The sequence below is a fragment of the Myiozetetes cayanensis genome, unplaced genomic scaffold (assembly GCF_022539395.1).
Source record: "Myiozetetes cayanensis isolate MyiCay16 unplaced genomic scaffold, myiCay2020 scf16, whole genome shotgun sequence".
Classification (NCBI taxonomy): Eukaryota; Metazoa; Chordata; class Aves; order Passeriformes; family Tyrannidae; genus Myiozetetes; species Myiozetetes cayanensis.
The window spans coordinates 14121834-14137638 of NW_026087270.1; positions in this window are offsets into that span (position 1 = coordinate 14121834).

Below are 15805 nucleotides of genomic sequence, written 5' to 3' on the forward strand. Positions count from 1 at the left end.
ATGCTGAGCAGCCAAAGTCTGGGTGCGACTTTCATGCCTGAAGCTCAACCCCGAGATTTCAGCTGCACCCGACCCTGATTTCCAGAGTCTCGGTCAAATCTGTTTGATTTGGTGGCATTTATTTTACGGATTATTTTGGATTATTATGGATCCATTAAATATGGATTATTTTACGAAGAAGGAAACGTTGTCATTTCTCACCCTCCGAAGCCAAACCACAGCTCTGACTCTTTCCTTGCATATTTGTGCAGTTGCCATGAGATGGAGCCGTGCACCAAATCCCAACGGCGAATCAACGGCGACCAGGGGCTTTTAGCTCTTTTTTTTTTTTCCACTTTAGCCAGGTTGATCCCAAGCCTCCATCCAAAGTCAGGTGATGTTTACCAGCACCGATAAATCAAGCAGAAAGTGCTGACGGTAATGCTGCTCGTTATCGATCGGGTACTGCAGGTGATGTTCAGGGGAGGGTCAGCCATTCCCACCATTCCCAGGTGACAGGGTTGCCTTGGGATGCAGTCAGCCTCCGAGAACAGAGCTGGTTAGATAATAATTTGGGTTTCTGTTTCCGTGTCTGTCCTGATTACCCTCTCACTTGATTCTGAGGCTTAAAGAGGGCTGAGCAGTTTGACTGAGAGGCTTGGCATGGAGAGGCAGCTACAGATGCTTTTCTCTAAGCTGACTCTCAGTCCTATAATCTTCCCCTATAAAGTGAAATCTTCAGCTTTTCCTCCAAGTGTACCTTCTGTTTCCTTTTGCCTCTTTGCCCAGGGTCGTGGTGTTTCCTGGCTGCCAGGGTGGATGCATTGCTTCACCCAGAAGATGAGCCAAGCCTGTTCACAGAACCTGGAGGGACAAAGCATCTGAACATAAATCCCAGGATGCAAGGATGGATGGATGGATGGATGGATGGATGGATGGATGAAACTGCTCCAAGCCAAGCACTGTGATTTGGTTTCATTTCGATCACTCTCCCTTGAAATAGTTATTCTATTCCTGGTATAATTTTCATGAAGGAAAATTTGAAAATCTGTGAGATTTCAATCTTGCAGGAACACTATTTCCCACTTAAAAACAAACATCTTGGAAAAATTCCCAAGGAGATCTGAATAATACGTCTGTAATGCTGACAGGCACAGCCCCTGTGATGATGTGTCTTTCAGTGCCTGGAGTCTATTTAAGTTATGAATCCCATCTGTTATGCACAAGGATGGCTACTGAACATCCCAATAAGAGAGCTGGGATTTGTCTGGAAATACATCCTACAATAATGTTTTCTGGTATTTGGTGTAATAAAGGGAATATTGTCATTGGTTACCTCACTGATATGTAACTTTCTGTTGGCAAATCTTTCACAGTAAGGTTATAATAACATCACTCTTCGGCATCTCTGCCAGATACTCAACTCTTTATTTTCTGTTCTGTCATATAAGCTGAGTAATTTATATGCCTGTTCGATACAAAAGGTGGTTATTATATGTTTCAAGAAAGAGATTTGACAATACCTGCCTTGTAAGAAATATTGAGTCGTAGAGAGGAAAGGCAAAGGGAAATGCTGTAAATCAAGAGGTGACAAGGCAGTTTTCAGATGGAAGATTAGAACATTGTTCAGGGTTCCACAAACAAATATGTTGAATTATAGACAGAAAGCCACTTTCTAGCATTTGTCCCCTGTTGCTGCAGTCCTTTTAAGGACACAAATCCCACTGAAGTCAAATCATGTCTATAAAGTAAATTCCAAAATTAATCCATAAGTAGAGTCTGACATGGAAATGCTTATTATTAGCTTGATTTGTACAAGATGTATAGATATGATTTCAAATAAAAGCAACATTATGGAAAAAATTACGTCAATTGCAGTTTTGACTGAATAAGGACTGCACAGTATGAATGTGTCCCAAAATAACACATCTGCAGTGATCTAAGTGAAGCTTAGCTAACATTCCCTGCACTGTATTTTTACACAGGTAATTCTGTGTGACTGCCTAACCCCAGCTCTAAAATGACACTGATCCCCCCAAGCTCTGACAAATGGATAGAGAGAGAGCCCCTTGCTCTATCCAGGGAGAAAGAGCAGTGATGGACACTGGCCTGATTCCAGCATTGCCCTCCAACCCATACAACTATGCAAGTTGATGTGTTTTAGCTGAGGGACCAAGAACCCTTTGCTGTTTGCATTTGCTCCAAAACCTGCCATCACGGCTCTGCCTCCTGCCACATGGGCCAACAATGTGAAGAGCTTAAACACAGCACGAGCAGGAGGGGAGAGAAAGCCCATTTGGGTGTGGGGCTGCATGGCAACACAGCAAGGGGGCTGTGGAAAGCTCCTGCTGGGTCTGCAAACTGCCTTAATCCCCCTGAGCAAGGTGAAGGAGAGCACCTGAGCACCGTGGGAAAGAGCAGCTCCTCATGGAAGAACATCCAGCATTGTCAATGCGGTGCTGAACTCCTCTTAAGAGGCTGATAGGACAAGCCCACCCTGCTTCTGCTGGTCTGTACTGTCCTGCTTTCCATGGCAGTGCTGCTCCACCAGCAGCCACCCCCCTGGTGGACTATCCTGCTGTCCCTGGACACCACCATGCAGCCCTGGGGCCCTCAGCAGCCACAGGGAGCAGGGCTTATCCTGCTCCTGGGCAGCACCTGGATTTTGGATATTGCAGAGAGACCAAGGCATGGGAGGAGGAATTCATCCTGCATTCAGCTTGCCCTTGAGCAGAGATGCTCCAGCCTCAGACTGGAAATCCAGACCCTCATTCAGAGGGCAAGGTGAGCCTATCATTACTCTCAATTAAAACAGAAGATCATTTCCACTGAAGCTGGAAGGGCACATTCCCTGTCTCAGAGCAGTCCACCTGGGAAAAGGGAAAAGCATCCTCACATTACGCCGGGGAGAAGAATGCACGTCACTGCTCTTTTGAAGTGGCAGCTTGGGTAGGAGCCTGGTGGCAACAGATGTGATCCTTCCTCCAGAGGAGCTGCTGAACTGTGTCGTGCAGAAGTGGATTTCCAAACCCAGCAATACCTGCTGTCTTGAGTGACCTACTTTTTCTGCACGCTATGTGAACAGGGTTAGGCAACAGCTAATTTGGTGCTGAAAACGAAAACTGTTGGGCAGCAACAATTTTCACATGTCTGGTGAAACCCGTGGCAAACCTCACTGCTCCTGACAAGGGTTCCTGGGCAACATCCCGTTTCAGCCCAAAGCTTTGGGTGCCTATCTAGCAGGAACGCAGCCCTTTGCTGAATTGAGCCTAATCACTCAAATGTATTTACCAGACATAACAGGAGTTTTTCTTACTACCATGCATGGTAATTCACCAAGTGTAGTGGTTTTAATGTTATCTTCCAAATCAGAAAAAAAATGAAAAGCATTTTTGTGTTGAGCATCCAAGCAGTGCTGTGCATTGGGATGAGCAAGGCTGTCAGCAGGACGAACACACCAGCAAATCCAGCTTTCCCAATGGCCTTGCCACATATCACAAATAACAGCAGCTATAAAATCCCACCCTACGTCACCATCACTCTTCGCCCAGCCTAGTGCTAGCAGGGCTCTCACAACCCTTCGCTGCCATTATTTCATCTCATCTGGGTCAGCAAATGCTCAGTTATATCTGTACTGATTTATTCTCATCCCTAGTTGAGCTTTCATGGGGATTGAAAATGTTCATTTACCCATACGGGAAGGAGAAATAAGTGAGGAGAAACAAGTGAGTCACTCATTTGGATTTTGCATTAGTTTCTAATGCCTGTGCTAAATGACTAACAACTGTTTCCAAAGTTGGGATTCAATATGATATGTCCTGATACTTTGACTGTATACAGATTTTTGTTTCTGAACAAAATCTGATTTCTTGATAAATTGGCCAATTAAATTAAACAGCTCTCCTCAAAATGACCCCCAGTTACCAGCAAGAAATTTAACCCTGATGGTTGCAGCTCCAAAGCTCAGTGTGTTTTGTCTCCCTTTTTTTCCCCTGAATGAGATCCTGGCACCCTAATTCACAGCCACCAGAGCTGATCTCCACGGAGAGTCGCAATCAAGTCAACTCTTTCTCTGCAGCACAAAGGAAATCACATTTCTTTGAAACGCCGAGGAAATCTGAATGTGTGTTCCTGTTCAGCATGATTAAGGTGTCACATAGCACTCCCACACACCCCGACACAGAGAACTTCTTGCCGGCTGCTGATGTCAAAGCAAATCAGCTGCAAACACGAAGGGGCTCTGAGAAACACAACTAGGACGCGCCAGGCAGGCTGCCAGCGACCTACCCAGCGTTGTATGGACCAGGCAACCTCAAGGACTAACCCCACACAGGGGATGGGGACAACACAGCAGCGTCCCCTGCCCCCCAGCTGGTTTCTGACACAGGCAAGGGGCACATATTTTTTGTCACAAACAAATTTCTGAATGTGAGCTGCTTGTTGCTGGTTATAAAACCCTGATAATAACAGTGAGTGTATCCATAGCAATTGGGAACGTCTCCAAGGGGTGCACTGCTTTGCTTTTGGATTTTCCCCAAACCCTTTTTGCATGTGCTTCATCTTGGTCCCAGTCACCTGGGACATCTCTCTCTATCCCTGTTCTGTCTCTCATCGCCCTGATGGTTCCGGCTGCCATCCTCTTGCTTCTCTTCAGCTCTTTGTTCTGTATATTTTTGCTTGTTTGTCCACTATTAACATTAATAATTTAGGAAATTGTCTGCTTCTGCTGAAATCAATTCCTGTGCTACTGCTGCTAAGTGCTGGGCCTGGGCCCAAGAGCTGCTATGACAGGGCCCAAACAAAGCAAACAAAATGAGAACAAGAGGAAAACAGGCGCCTTATCCTTCAGCACCCTGTGAATTTAGGTGGGAATGCTCAAAGCCTAAGAAACACAAGCACCAAATTCCAGTTGAATTCCCTTCTTTGTAAAAGTTCTCCCAGTTGCAGTCCTGGTTACAGCTACAGTCCCTGTTACAGTCCTAGTGCTGGAAGAATTCCACCTCAGCAGGAGCCTTACTAGGTCTGTGTTACCCCCAGGGCAAAGCTGCTCAGATATAGGCAAAGGGACTGACTCAGTGGAAAATACATCACTCTGTGACTCTGCAGATGTTCACCTAATGAAAACTATAAAGAACCGAAGTGCTTGTGCAAAGCTATTGATGCAAGTGGCTCTTTCTAAGCCCCATCAAACCTCCATCTCTCTGCCAGGGACCATTTCCCAGAGCTACACCAACCTCACACAGAAGATGCCGTCTTGATGGTGATTCATTTCCTTGCAAGTGGCAGAGGAAGAAAAGCACCTTGTGTCTCAGGGCTTAAGCCACGGGGACCAAGTTCTTCTTATTTCCTTCTCTGGTGTGCACAGCTACGCCACTGAGGGCTCACGTGGGGAACCTGTCAACAGCAGAGGGCACGGACTCTGCCTTGGAGAGACATTTTCTGTTCTTAATCCCTGGGCTTTAAAAGCTCTGTGAGGGAGACAGATAAATAACAAGACAATAAAGACAGTGATTTAGGGGCCAGGTATGCAGACAGTTTGACTAAGGCTGAGAGGACAAATTCATCTGGTATAACATCACTGAAGCTCAACTCTGCTCCGTGCTGTTGAGCCATACAGCAGGGCTTCTCTGCCCTTCCTTGAGCAGCATTTTAGCAAAAGGACTTTTTTATTGTTTTTTTTTAAGTGGCTGGATTAAGACACCACCCCCAGATACACGTGGGCTGCAGCTGTCCCCTGAGGGCAGGAGAGGTTGGCTGGCCAGAGGAGGACTTGTGCCAGGGCTGGAGCTCAGCTCCCACTGGGAGCTGCCAGCACCCCACAGCTGGACCCAGCCCCAGCACACTGTGTAGCCTGCCCTGCACCCCGGGGCCGGGATCAATCCTGGGAGCACAGGGAGGATGCCAGAGCACAAATCCCAGCCTGCACACCCAGGGAGCGGGCGTGCCAGGGAGGGTGTGGGCATCCAACGCCTCCACTTGCCTCCTCCTCTAGGGCTTGGCCGATAACCCCCTGAGCCACAAACACGGATGCTGGAGACCCAGCACTCCACTCACCGAGCCCTCAGCTGGATCCAAGTCATGTCCTTGCTCTGGTGTTTGCTGACCACTTGCAGCACCTGAAGGGCAGAGAATGTGAGGACACACTTCCAAATGCGGGGACACGCTTCCCTTACCCACCTGAGTCTGAAGTGCTTGGAGGCTGGGCAGGAATGCCGTGCCAGCCGCGATGGGATACGGCCAGAAGCCAGCGCTGCTACCGCAGTCACATAATTGAATAACAAGAACAGATTAGGCAATCTCTGTGCTTCATGTTGACAAGGCTGAAGGAAAGAACAGAACATGTAATCAAATGAGGGGGGGTTTCTTTCTTTATTTATTTATTTTGAAAGAAAGACAGTATTACGGCACTGTAAGAGGTGGCATAGCATGCACTAATTATGCTGCTGGGGAGATTTCTCTCTTGCAGGTTTGAGGATAAGATTGAGACTTTTATTAAAGCCTCAAGGAGAAAAGAACTGGAGGAGCTGGCATTCACTGGGAATTAAGCCCCCAATTCACTTACTGCTTATTCAATAGCTTCTGCCCTTCTGTTTGGCTAACCTGCCTAAGAACACATTCACCTCTTCACATCAGCAACCTGCAATCAGAAAAATCACCTGTAATCCAGCTTCCTCCAAGCACAGACCCAGAGCTACATGGTCTTAATGACAGATCAGGCTAAATAAAAAGCACAGATCCACAATCTGCTATCAGGAGATGTCTAAGGCTTCCTTCTTTAGATAATTTCTGCCAAGACATTCGTGCTGAGTCACTGGGTTTGCAGTGCCATGTGCTGGCAGGAGCTGCCAGAGCTGACCCAGGGCAGGGGCTGCTGCTGCCTGAAGAGGCTGAATGAGAGCTGTAAGGAGCACCTGGGCAATTTCCATGGGCTTTCTTGGCTAATCTGCAAGCCAGGATCAGAGTGAAATTGTACTGAAGAAATCATCTGACTGGTACATGAGGTTTTTTAGCTGGATTTCTTCACTGGTTTAACAGGCAACTAGACATCTAGTTATCCAGCTACCTGAGGATGTAATTTGGTGACTCACCACCATCCAGGTACCAGTAATGACAGCTGGAGTTTTCCCCCAAACAACTGATTTCAGATACATAATTAATTTAGATCCCTTTTAAAATATCTGCTCCTGATTTTTGTCTCTATGGTGCAAAACACACCAAGTAACGCCTTCTGCAGCAGTGACCTGGCTTACCCTGCGTGTGGGAATCATCCAGGCTTTGCTTTTTTGAATCACCCTTCTGAAGTGATCTGTGGAGAAACAATCTGCCTGAAAAGTGACAACCCCAGACTGCTAATAAATGCCCCCAGGCTTCAGGAAACCTGCCAAAATTCCCTGGAATTAGCCCAGCATCTTTGGTTTAGTAAAGAGCTCCTACAGCACGCAAGAGGGCGAGTACCCCAGACTGCAGGGGGACTTGTGGCATATGTGCAAAGAGACATTTTGCCCTATTTAGGAAATGGTTGGCTAAGTTATAGGTGACACCTTTTCCCTGGCGGTGTCATTTGCCCTGACACCTTTTCAGTGGGAAGGCAAACTTGTCACGGCCGAGATGCGTACGGAGTTGCCTTATTTACTCTCCCAGGGTGGCGTGAATCAGAGTTGAAAAGTGCAGTATGTTGAAGCCAACCCATATTCCCATGATGTGCGAGTGTGAGTCACTCGGCAGGGAGATTCTGCCAGGGTCCCTCCTGGACGACCCGGCCGTGTTAAACGCGCCGGAAAATCCGCGGATAAAAACATCCCCAGTGACGCACGGGAGCTGAGTAGGCTCCGTGCCTTTTTGGGGAAGCTTCTGAAACGCCGACGTTTCCTCTTGATCAATAATCTGGTTGGCAGAGCGGGGCTTTGAAGCAATCCAGAAAGCACAGCCTTCTGCTCACAGGGCCACTGCCGCTTCTCTCCTGGGAAGATGACGCGTGGGGTAACCCCCGGCACAGGCAGGGGAAGGATTTCTCTTCCATGTCTATTTAAATCTCCTGGAAGAGCTGCTGCTTACAGGAAATGTAGCGCATGATGTGAAGGGGCTTCCTGTTCAAGGATAAAGAAAAATCGAAAAAAAAAAGAACAAGCCCCATCCCAAGGTCTCTCAGCTGATTTCTGTTTCTCCCTGTCATCTCCTTTCTCCCTTCTGTCCTCAAAAAATATCACTTGTGGGGTTATCACAGGCTGCTTTCTGCAGCAGGTCAGCTGGAACAGCCTGACAGAGGTTTCTTGGCCTTAAACCCCACCAGTCCTCTGATCCTCCACTTACCAGAGCTGATCCTCCAGTCCCTGCAGCCACCACAGCGAGGGCACCGCTGCCCTCAGCAATGATTTCCAAGCAGTTGTCCTGACTTGGAACACAAGGAAAAGCCACTGACAAGAATATTTCCAGATAAATATCTCATTAGTTTCAACCACAGGCAGCCATGAGTCATTTCCCTTTGACTGGAATCCTCTCTTGTGACCAGAGATCTGGTACTGTGTAAAATTCATAATTATTTTGAAAGGATATCAACAAATTAATAATTATTCTCAAAAAATTCAGACCTAAAAAAAAAATCCTTAATTTTCTCCAGAGGTTTACTGTTAGTTAATCACCTTTGCTCCTACCACAGCTGTGAGATAAAAACTGAGTCATTTTGCTGCAAAACTGTTGGAGTTCTTTTAAAGCCTCTTTCAGTGCTCAAGCAGCAGGTTGGGCTTTCCTTGAGCCACAGTTCTGTCTCCTTCTAAATTGTGTCTTTTCCCCCCAAAATATAAGTGGTATGAGGTGATTCACACCCCTGGGCACCCGCTCTGCAGCCGCTGCAGCACCCTTGGGGGGGTTACCAGGCTGGCTCCCACGTGCCGTGTGGGATTTGGCAGCTCTGTGCCACTGTCGAGCTTTTCCCTTTCCTTTCCAGGAACTGGCTCAACTCAGCCACGTTCTGGGCGCCACTCGGAGCCTGATTAATCACAGACCCCGAGGTCTGACCGCCAGCACTGTCCCTCATGCCAGCAGACATTTTTCTTTTAGACAGATTAGTTCTTCGCCTCCTTTCTTTTTTTTTTTTTCTGAAATAACAACAGTTTGACCAAGACCAAATCCCCAACTTCCAAAATCAAAGCTAAAGCCATACCTTGGAGTGCAGACAGGCAACCAGACAGGCCCTGCTGGGGTCACACAGGGCTGGCCATGGCCACACGTGAAGTGATGTAGTAGCATCGTTTGCCACGATCAGTCACTGGAGCCTTTAAGCCTGTACTCAATATCCACTTGAAAACACAAACCCAAACAAAAATCCCCAGACTACTTATTAATCACTGAGGTCTGCCTTAAAAGGAGCAAAAAAAAGAACCTTTCCCATCAACTTTTGTGGGATTTGGATTATGCTTTTTCACTGGAAATGAATTCATGACAGAACAGGCCCCTCAGCCAGCAGACACCAAGCAACCTGCCACCATTCTGAAGAGGCTTTTGGGATCCTTCTGGGCTGTCAAAGCTGCTGTGGGAGCACTGGTCAGGATGCTCACACTCAGCCAGTGATGGCATGGCTTCAGCTGAGCACAGCACTGACACTGGGACTTTATTCAGACCCAAACCTCTCGTCAGATGTTTTCCCTCATGTCATTCACTGTTTGTTAGCCCATGGGTTTACCCTGGTGACTCATTAGTCACTGCTCTTGTCTGAATTCAGTGCACTTCAAGAGAATAACTAAACTTCAGGAGAAGCTTCTTATTGGTACTAATGGAGAGGAGGGAAGATGTGGTGGGGGAGGATAAACATGGTTGTCATCTCATGAATTTCCCTAATTCTCCCTGGGGCTTAGTCCCTGATGCTGTGGGTACTCACAGGTTTTTTTCCTAAATCATAGGGAAAAAAATGACCCAGCCCTGGGCCATACTGTGTTGGTACAGCCTCCCAGCACAGGAGTGGCTGCAGATGGGTTTGCTTCATGCTGCCTTTCAAGGCATGGAGGAATGGGAAGCTTCACACCAACCTGCTCCTTCCATGGGTCACCCCTCCAGCCTCTTGCTGCCCTGGGGCCACACCACAACATACCCTGGGACAGGAATGGGCCCTACGCTGGGCTGGGCTCCCTGTGGCCCCTGAGCACCGTGTCAGTCCAAACCAGGCCCCCAAAACCAAAGTCACTTCACTCATGAGGTGGAACAGGCCAACAGCTTTGTTTGGCCTCCATGAAGATGTGGAAGTAACCGATGGACGGGAGGTGACTCGCGGTGCAGCAGCGGGCAGAGCCTCCATGTCCCCACGTCGCTGCTGATGGCAGCTCTCCCTCATCATTCCTGGGACACGCTGGAGCTGCTGGGCATGAAAAATGGACAATTTCACCAACTAAATTCCATGAGGAACAGGGAGCAAGCAGGGTGCAGCTCAGAGCCCCTCAGTGGCAGGGCAGGGGGAAGAGGAGGAGGAGGAGGAGGAAGGCCCCAGGACCGCAGTGGCTGAGTGCCGGCGCTCAGGCGGGTTTCCTTGGCAGCCGCAAGCTCAGGGCACTCACCATACCTAAGTGAAGATTTTGTCGCCATGGAAACATTGATGTCATCGGCTCTGCAGCAGCTTCAACCTCAACTGCAACTTTTTTTCTCTTTTTCCTCCCCCCTCCCCACCCCGGTTTGGGGTTTTTGTTTATTTGTTTGTACCTTTCTCACAGGAGGTGACCCCACCACAGCACGCAGGGGTGTCCAGCAGCCCAAATCCCTCCTCACATGGTCTGGGGGTACTGGGGAGCCCATCACTGGTAGCTGTGGGATGGGGCTGCATTTTGGGAACACCCACCAGGACTGCGTGTGCCCTGCACACACTGACCCATTTTCCCTGTCCTCATAAATTGACAGTATTTTCAAGGAAGACAGTTTGGAAGCTCCCAAAATGTGGAAGGAGGTGACCTGGGCAAAGCCTTCTCAGCCAAGAAGATGCCTCCCACTGGGGGACCTGCTGTGCATGGTGCCTGCAGCTCTCACTGTGCAGGAGAGCATTATGGCAGAGCCACCACTGCTTGCTCTCCTGTCAGGAGGAGCCAGACAGACCCACCAAAGAGGAAATTCCACGTCTCCATGAGGGAGGTAATGCCTGGGTGAGCATCTGATGGCTGCTGGTGGAGTTTTGCCCTTCGTGCTCGGTGAGGTTCCCCGATGCACCAGGACAGGGTTCCCCCAGCAATAAACCAAAAATCCCTTTGAAAACAACACTCAGCATATTCCCTGAAGAAAAGAATCATGAAGGAGTAGGACCTGGCGTCTTCACCAGGCTTGAGCATGGAGACTCAGACCTCTGCTGGCCCCAGTTCCAGGGATGGATATGATCCCATTAGGCAACCTTGATTTCCCTGGAGCCTCCTTTAACTTATCAGGGCTACTGCCATTAATAGTGGACTGTTGCACAAGTCTGGGTCAGACTGTTCCAGCCAAAAATACATGTTACTGAGTTCACTGCAATGTTAAAACAAGCCTTTCACCTCAGTGACAGGGCAGGAGCAGCGCTAGGGCAGAGCTCGGCTGTCCTGGCTGCCCCTCTCACACAGCTCTGACTCACAGGGAGGTTTAGCTGGAGCTGGGATTTTTATAAAGGTCTGATTTATTTTTTTGTTGTCACACTGGACAAACCCTTCTACTGCACTAGGTCATTCTGCAGAGCAGGATCTGCTCTTTTCCTTACCAGGAAAGGGATCTTGATGGGCCCCATCCTCCTGGATCCAGGCACGCAGGCACAGGGATGCTCCCCCAGCACCACCACTGCTCACCCCATCCATCAGGGCTGGAGAGAGAACCACGTGGAAGGGAGGCAGCTGGTAAAACAGAATCAGAGAACAACATAAAATCCCAGTCAACAGACAATACTTCTTCTCTTTTATAAACAACAATCAACCTCAACCTGTGTGTTTCTAACACTGTGGCCTAAACTGAAATTCAAAGTGTTCCTGATAAATGTGGTTTTGCAACCTTCAAGGATCACGCTCTGCCTCTCTGCAGCAGTAAATAACCAAACCTAGCCCCAAGATCTCAAAGCACCTGGCAAATGAGTCACTAACATTAGTTATCCTTAATGTCATCATCAGTGGTAAAACATGGAAAGAAAAGTATCCCTAAGCCAAGGTTTCTGTATTTCAGTGTAACGAGATACACTGCATACCAAAGACAGCAGCAACACTTGCAGTAGAGTGAGACAGTCAGTGGGTCTCCGACCCCGTATTCAAAGCCAACTTCTCTTTTTTAAAAAGAACTTTATGTAATTTAATACAAAGACACTGATTTCATAGCAAAGGCTTATGTAAAAATGGGAGATTCTGGGTGGGAGAGACTGCTAAGTACCTCAGTTAGCTACTGTGAACAAGTCAGCTTCAAATGTATCCTGCATTAGAATTAAAGGATTAATGTTTGATATTCTATCCCAGCTGGAAGAAAAATTAACAAGAAAGTGGTTACTATATCAACTGCCAGATCTGTGAAGCAAACTGGTGTTGAGACCAGTGTGAGGTGTTGAGACCAATTTAATGGTCTGAACACGAACTACATTCTGTTACACAGAGCTGTGTTTGGATCTTCGCAGATGGTGGTAGAAAAAAGACACATATTTACATCAGCAGTGCTGTATTAACAAGGTTCATCCATGACCAGTAGATCTCTGTGAGGTTTGGGTATGTATATATTTAAAATCTGATAGAGACTATTTGAACATTAAAAATGTATTACAGTACTTGTTCCAGCTGGTTGGTGAAATGCATGAATCACCTAAAAAAAAAAATAATAAAAAAAGCAGGTATCAGGCTAGCAGGAAAAATACCTGCATGTTTGATATTACTGGCAAAAAGGACATTCCAAGATCTGTTATTAATAAAAATGGCTTATCTCAAATATTTATTTAAACTGTTCCCCAGTCAGTAGAAAAGAAAATGGAAAAAACCTGCATTGTAACATCCACTTAAAACAAGTATTTTGAGATGAGTACTCTATTTAGCTGGAAAAAATCATTAAAAATTCAAGATGCAGCAATATAACTGAGTGATATGTTCTAACAGGCACAGCTGGTTGTTGTTACAGGGGCTGGGAGAGGTCAGCACTGCCTTCAGCCTGAGAACGATGGCAGCTCTACTGCCTACTGCTTATAGATGTGAGCAAAGTTTCCAGGAGCTCCTTCTCCAGATTAAAAATCCTTGTACATGTGAGAGAGGAGGGTACTGCAGCTCCCAGCCATCAGAGGAGTGGAAATCCCAAAGATGGGAACAGACCCAGCTGCTGCTGTTTTCCAGAAGGCAGCAGGTCTGGGTGGAGCTGGCATTTCCCTGCTTTGCTCTCAGCTCATTATTATTTTATTCCCTTACTGCATTTAGGGATTTCTAGTCCAGAGTCTGCTCTGCTTCCAAGAGGACTCGACCTGAATGGAGGCTTGATACTCTCTGGGAAGGAAAGGGAATGAAGACTCTCAGAGACACTTTCTGTGCTCAGTGCTGAGGCTCAGAGATGGAGCCTCTCCCTGCCCTGGGGAGCAGGGCAGGTCACAGCCCCGGGACAAAGCCTGGCTGCTCCGGGGACACACAGCCAGCCCTGAGGAGATCAGGAACCCTCGGACCTCAGGAGGGCTCTGAGCAACCTGCAGATCTGCCCTGAGGACAGTCTGGATGCTCCACACCCACCCCTGTGACACCACCTGCCACATCTCTCCAGGAGGTCCCTCAGGTCCTCATGGATGGCACTTGTGGATAACTGGGCCTCCACCTGGTGTGAAAGGATCACGTGAACAAGACACACCGAGCTCTTACCTGGTAAAAAACCGACCAGACAACACTTCAGGCCAGCAGCTGTTTCAGCACTCCCCTACAAGCCAATCCATGCTGAATTGTCAGGATTTCAGGTGCATATTTTACTCTCTGAGCGACAAATAAGCCGTACCCACCCAGTTGGGAAACTGGAGGCAACCGGTGCTTTGTGAGATTCATCTCTGTGTCTGGTCTTCTGAAAATCAAAACGTAGCTGTGAGCAGTGAAAGCAGCAGTAGGAAGGTAAGACAACTGCAGGGTTTTAATGAGGCCATGAGAAAATTGCTCCTGAAACTCGGCAGTGCTGCAGCTTTGTGCTTTTTGGACTTGCATCAGAGCTACTGCACTAGTTCGGGTTGAAAGCCGAAAGCTGTAGGTTGGACAAGCCCCTGGCATTCAGAGTCCCCGGGAAGATGGGCAGCAGTCACCTCCCAAATGGAACCAGGCAGCTTTTCAATGGCTCCATTATCAGCGAGCAGCAGCTGGGCACAGGCAGAAAGGCATCATTATCCGGGGGAAACCACCAGAGCTGTCTACAAGGCCCAGTGCTCTGGTAGAAAACACTCAGGAAAACCTTCCCAAGGGCAAGCTGAGATACAGCAACTCCATCACAGCATGTCTAATCCTCACCTTTTGTAACCAACAGGAGAATCCTTGGTCCGACACAATCCTGAAGGGTTCTAACAATGCTGCTCTGTAACTGCCCCAGGCCAGGGACCAAAGGCACCTGTGAGACAGACCCCGAGCACCACTTTACTGAACAGCACATCGATCATCTTCAGGCTTGCTCAGATTTTGTTCAGCCTGCTGCCATCGCAGGGGGGAGATTCTCCCGGGTTGGGAGCAGGGAAGAAGCACAAAGGGGGAATTTCTTGGAAGCTGTTGCAGAAGGCAGGACCTGGGCAGGTGTTGAAGGGGGATCTCACGCACATCCATCCCCTGCTCACTCCAAGTCACCCATGTGGCATCTTGGTGAACCAGTGCACCATGGATGTTCAGGCTTCTGATGATGATGATCCAGCTGAGGTTGCAGAGCCCAGCTGCTGTCGCTGGTTCCCTCAAAGGCAGGAGCTCAGGGATGGAGTCATCGCCCACAGCAGGACGAGAAGTCGTGTCCAACATGAGCCTTCATCTCACCAAGGCCCAAAACTCTCCTTCCTTGGGCAATTTCTCAGTTCCTCATGCAACATCACAGGAATATTTCTGGCTATCCAGGGTCCAGAAAGGCTTTGTGAAGTCCTTGCTATTGGCAGGGGAGGACAGCCCACAGGCAGCAGTGACTGATCAAGGGGAAAAGACCCAAAAAGCCTGACAGCCTCAGCTACAGCTCTCTGGTTTCAGTGAAGAAAAAAAAAAAGGCACAGCTTACTCTCTTTATCAAGAGCCATCCAGTGAGCAATTCTTACCTTGGCTGGAAGCACAGTACAAACCCTTGTGTTTCTCCATGTCCTGAAGTCTCTTTTGTAGATAATAACAGAAATATAGACAAAAATGAGAGTACAGGAATATAAGCGATGAAGGTAGCTCTCAGAACATCTGTGGGAATTGGTTTCAAGCGGAGTCCATTTGTTTGAAGGCTAAAGAAGTTCAGTAACCATCTAGACAACAGAGGCAGAGTTGTGAAGCTCCAGCTGGATCTCCTGCTGGCATCACACACCAGGGAGCTTCACCAGGGACAGCAGAATACAAACACAGCACATCCCTCCCCCTGGACGCTGCCCTGAGATGCACCTTAACACTCAGGAACCCCTCTGGAGTCTGGAAGTGCCCCAGAGTTTCCAGCACTGCCAACATGAGGCGAGCAGTGAAAGAAACCTCCCCATCAATGCAACTCCTTCCATGGCCAGTGCAAGGACTCTTTAAGCCTTTAAAGGACTGGGGATGGTGCAGAGATAACAGACTTGGGGAGGGATGCAAGAACCAGACGCACAGAGACTCAGCTGCCCTTCTCATCCTCCTCCTCCTCCCTCCTAGGTGACAGTACCTCAAAGCCTGGTGACTGGTGGAAAACACCCCCGCTCTGCAAA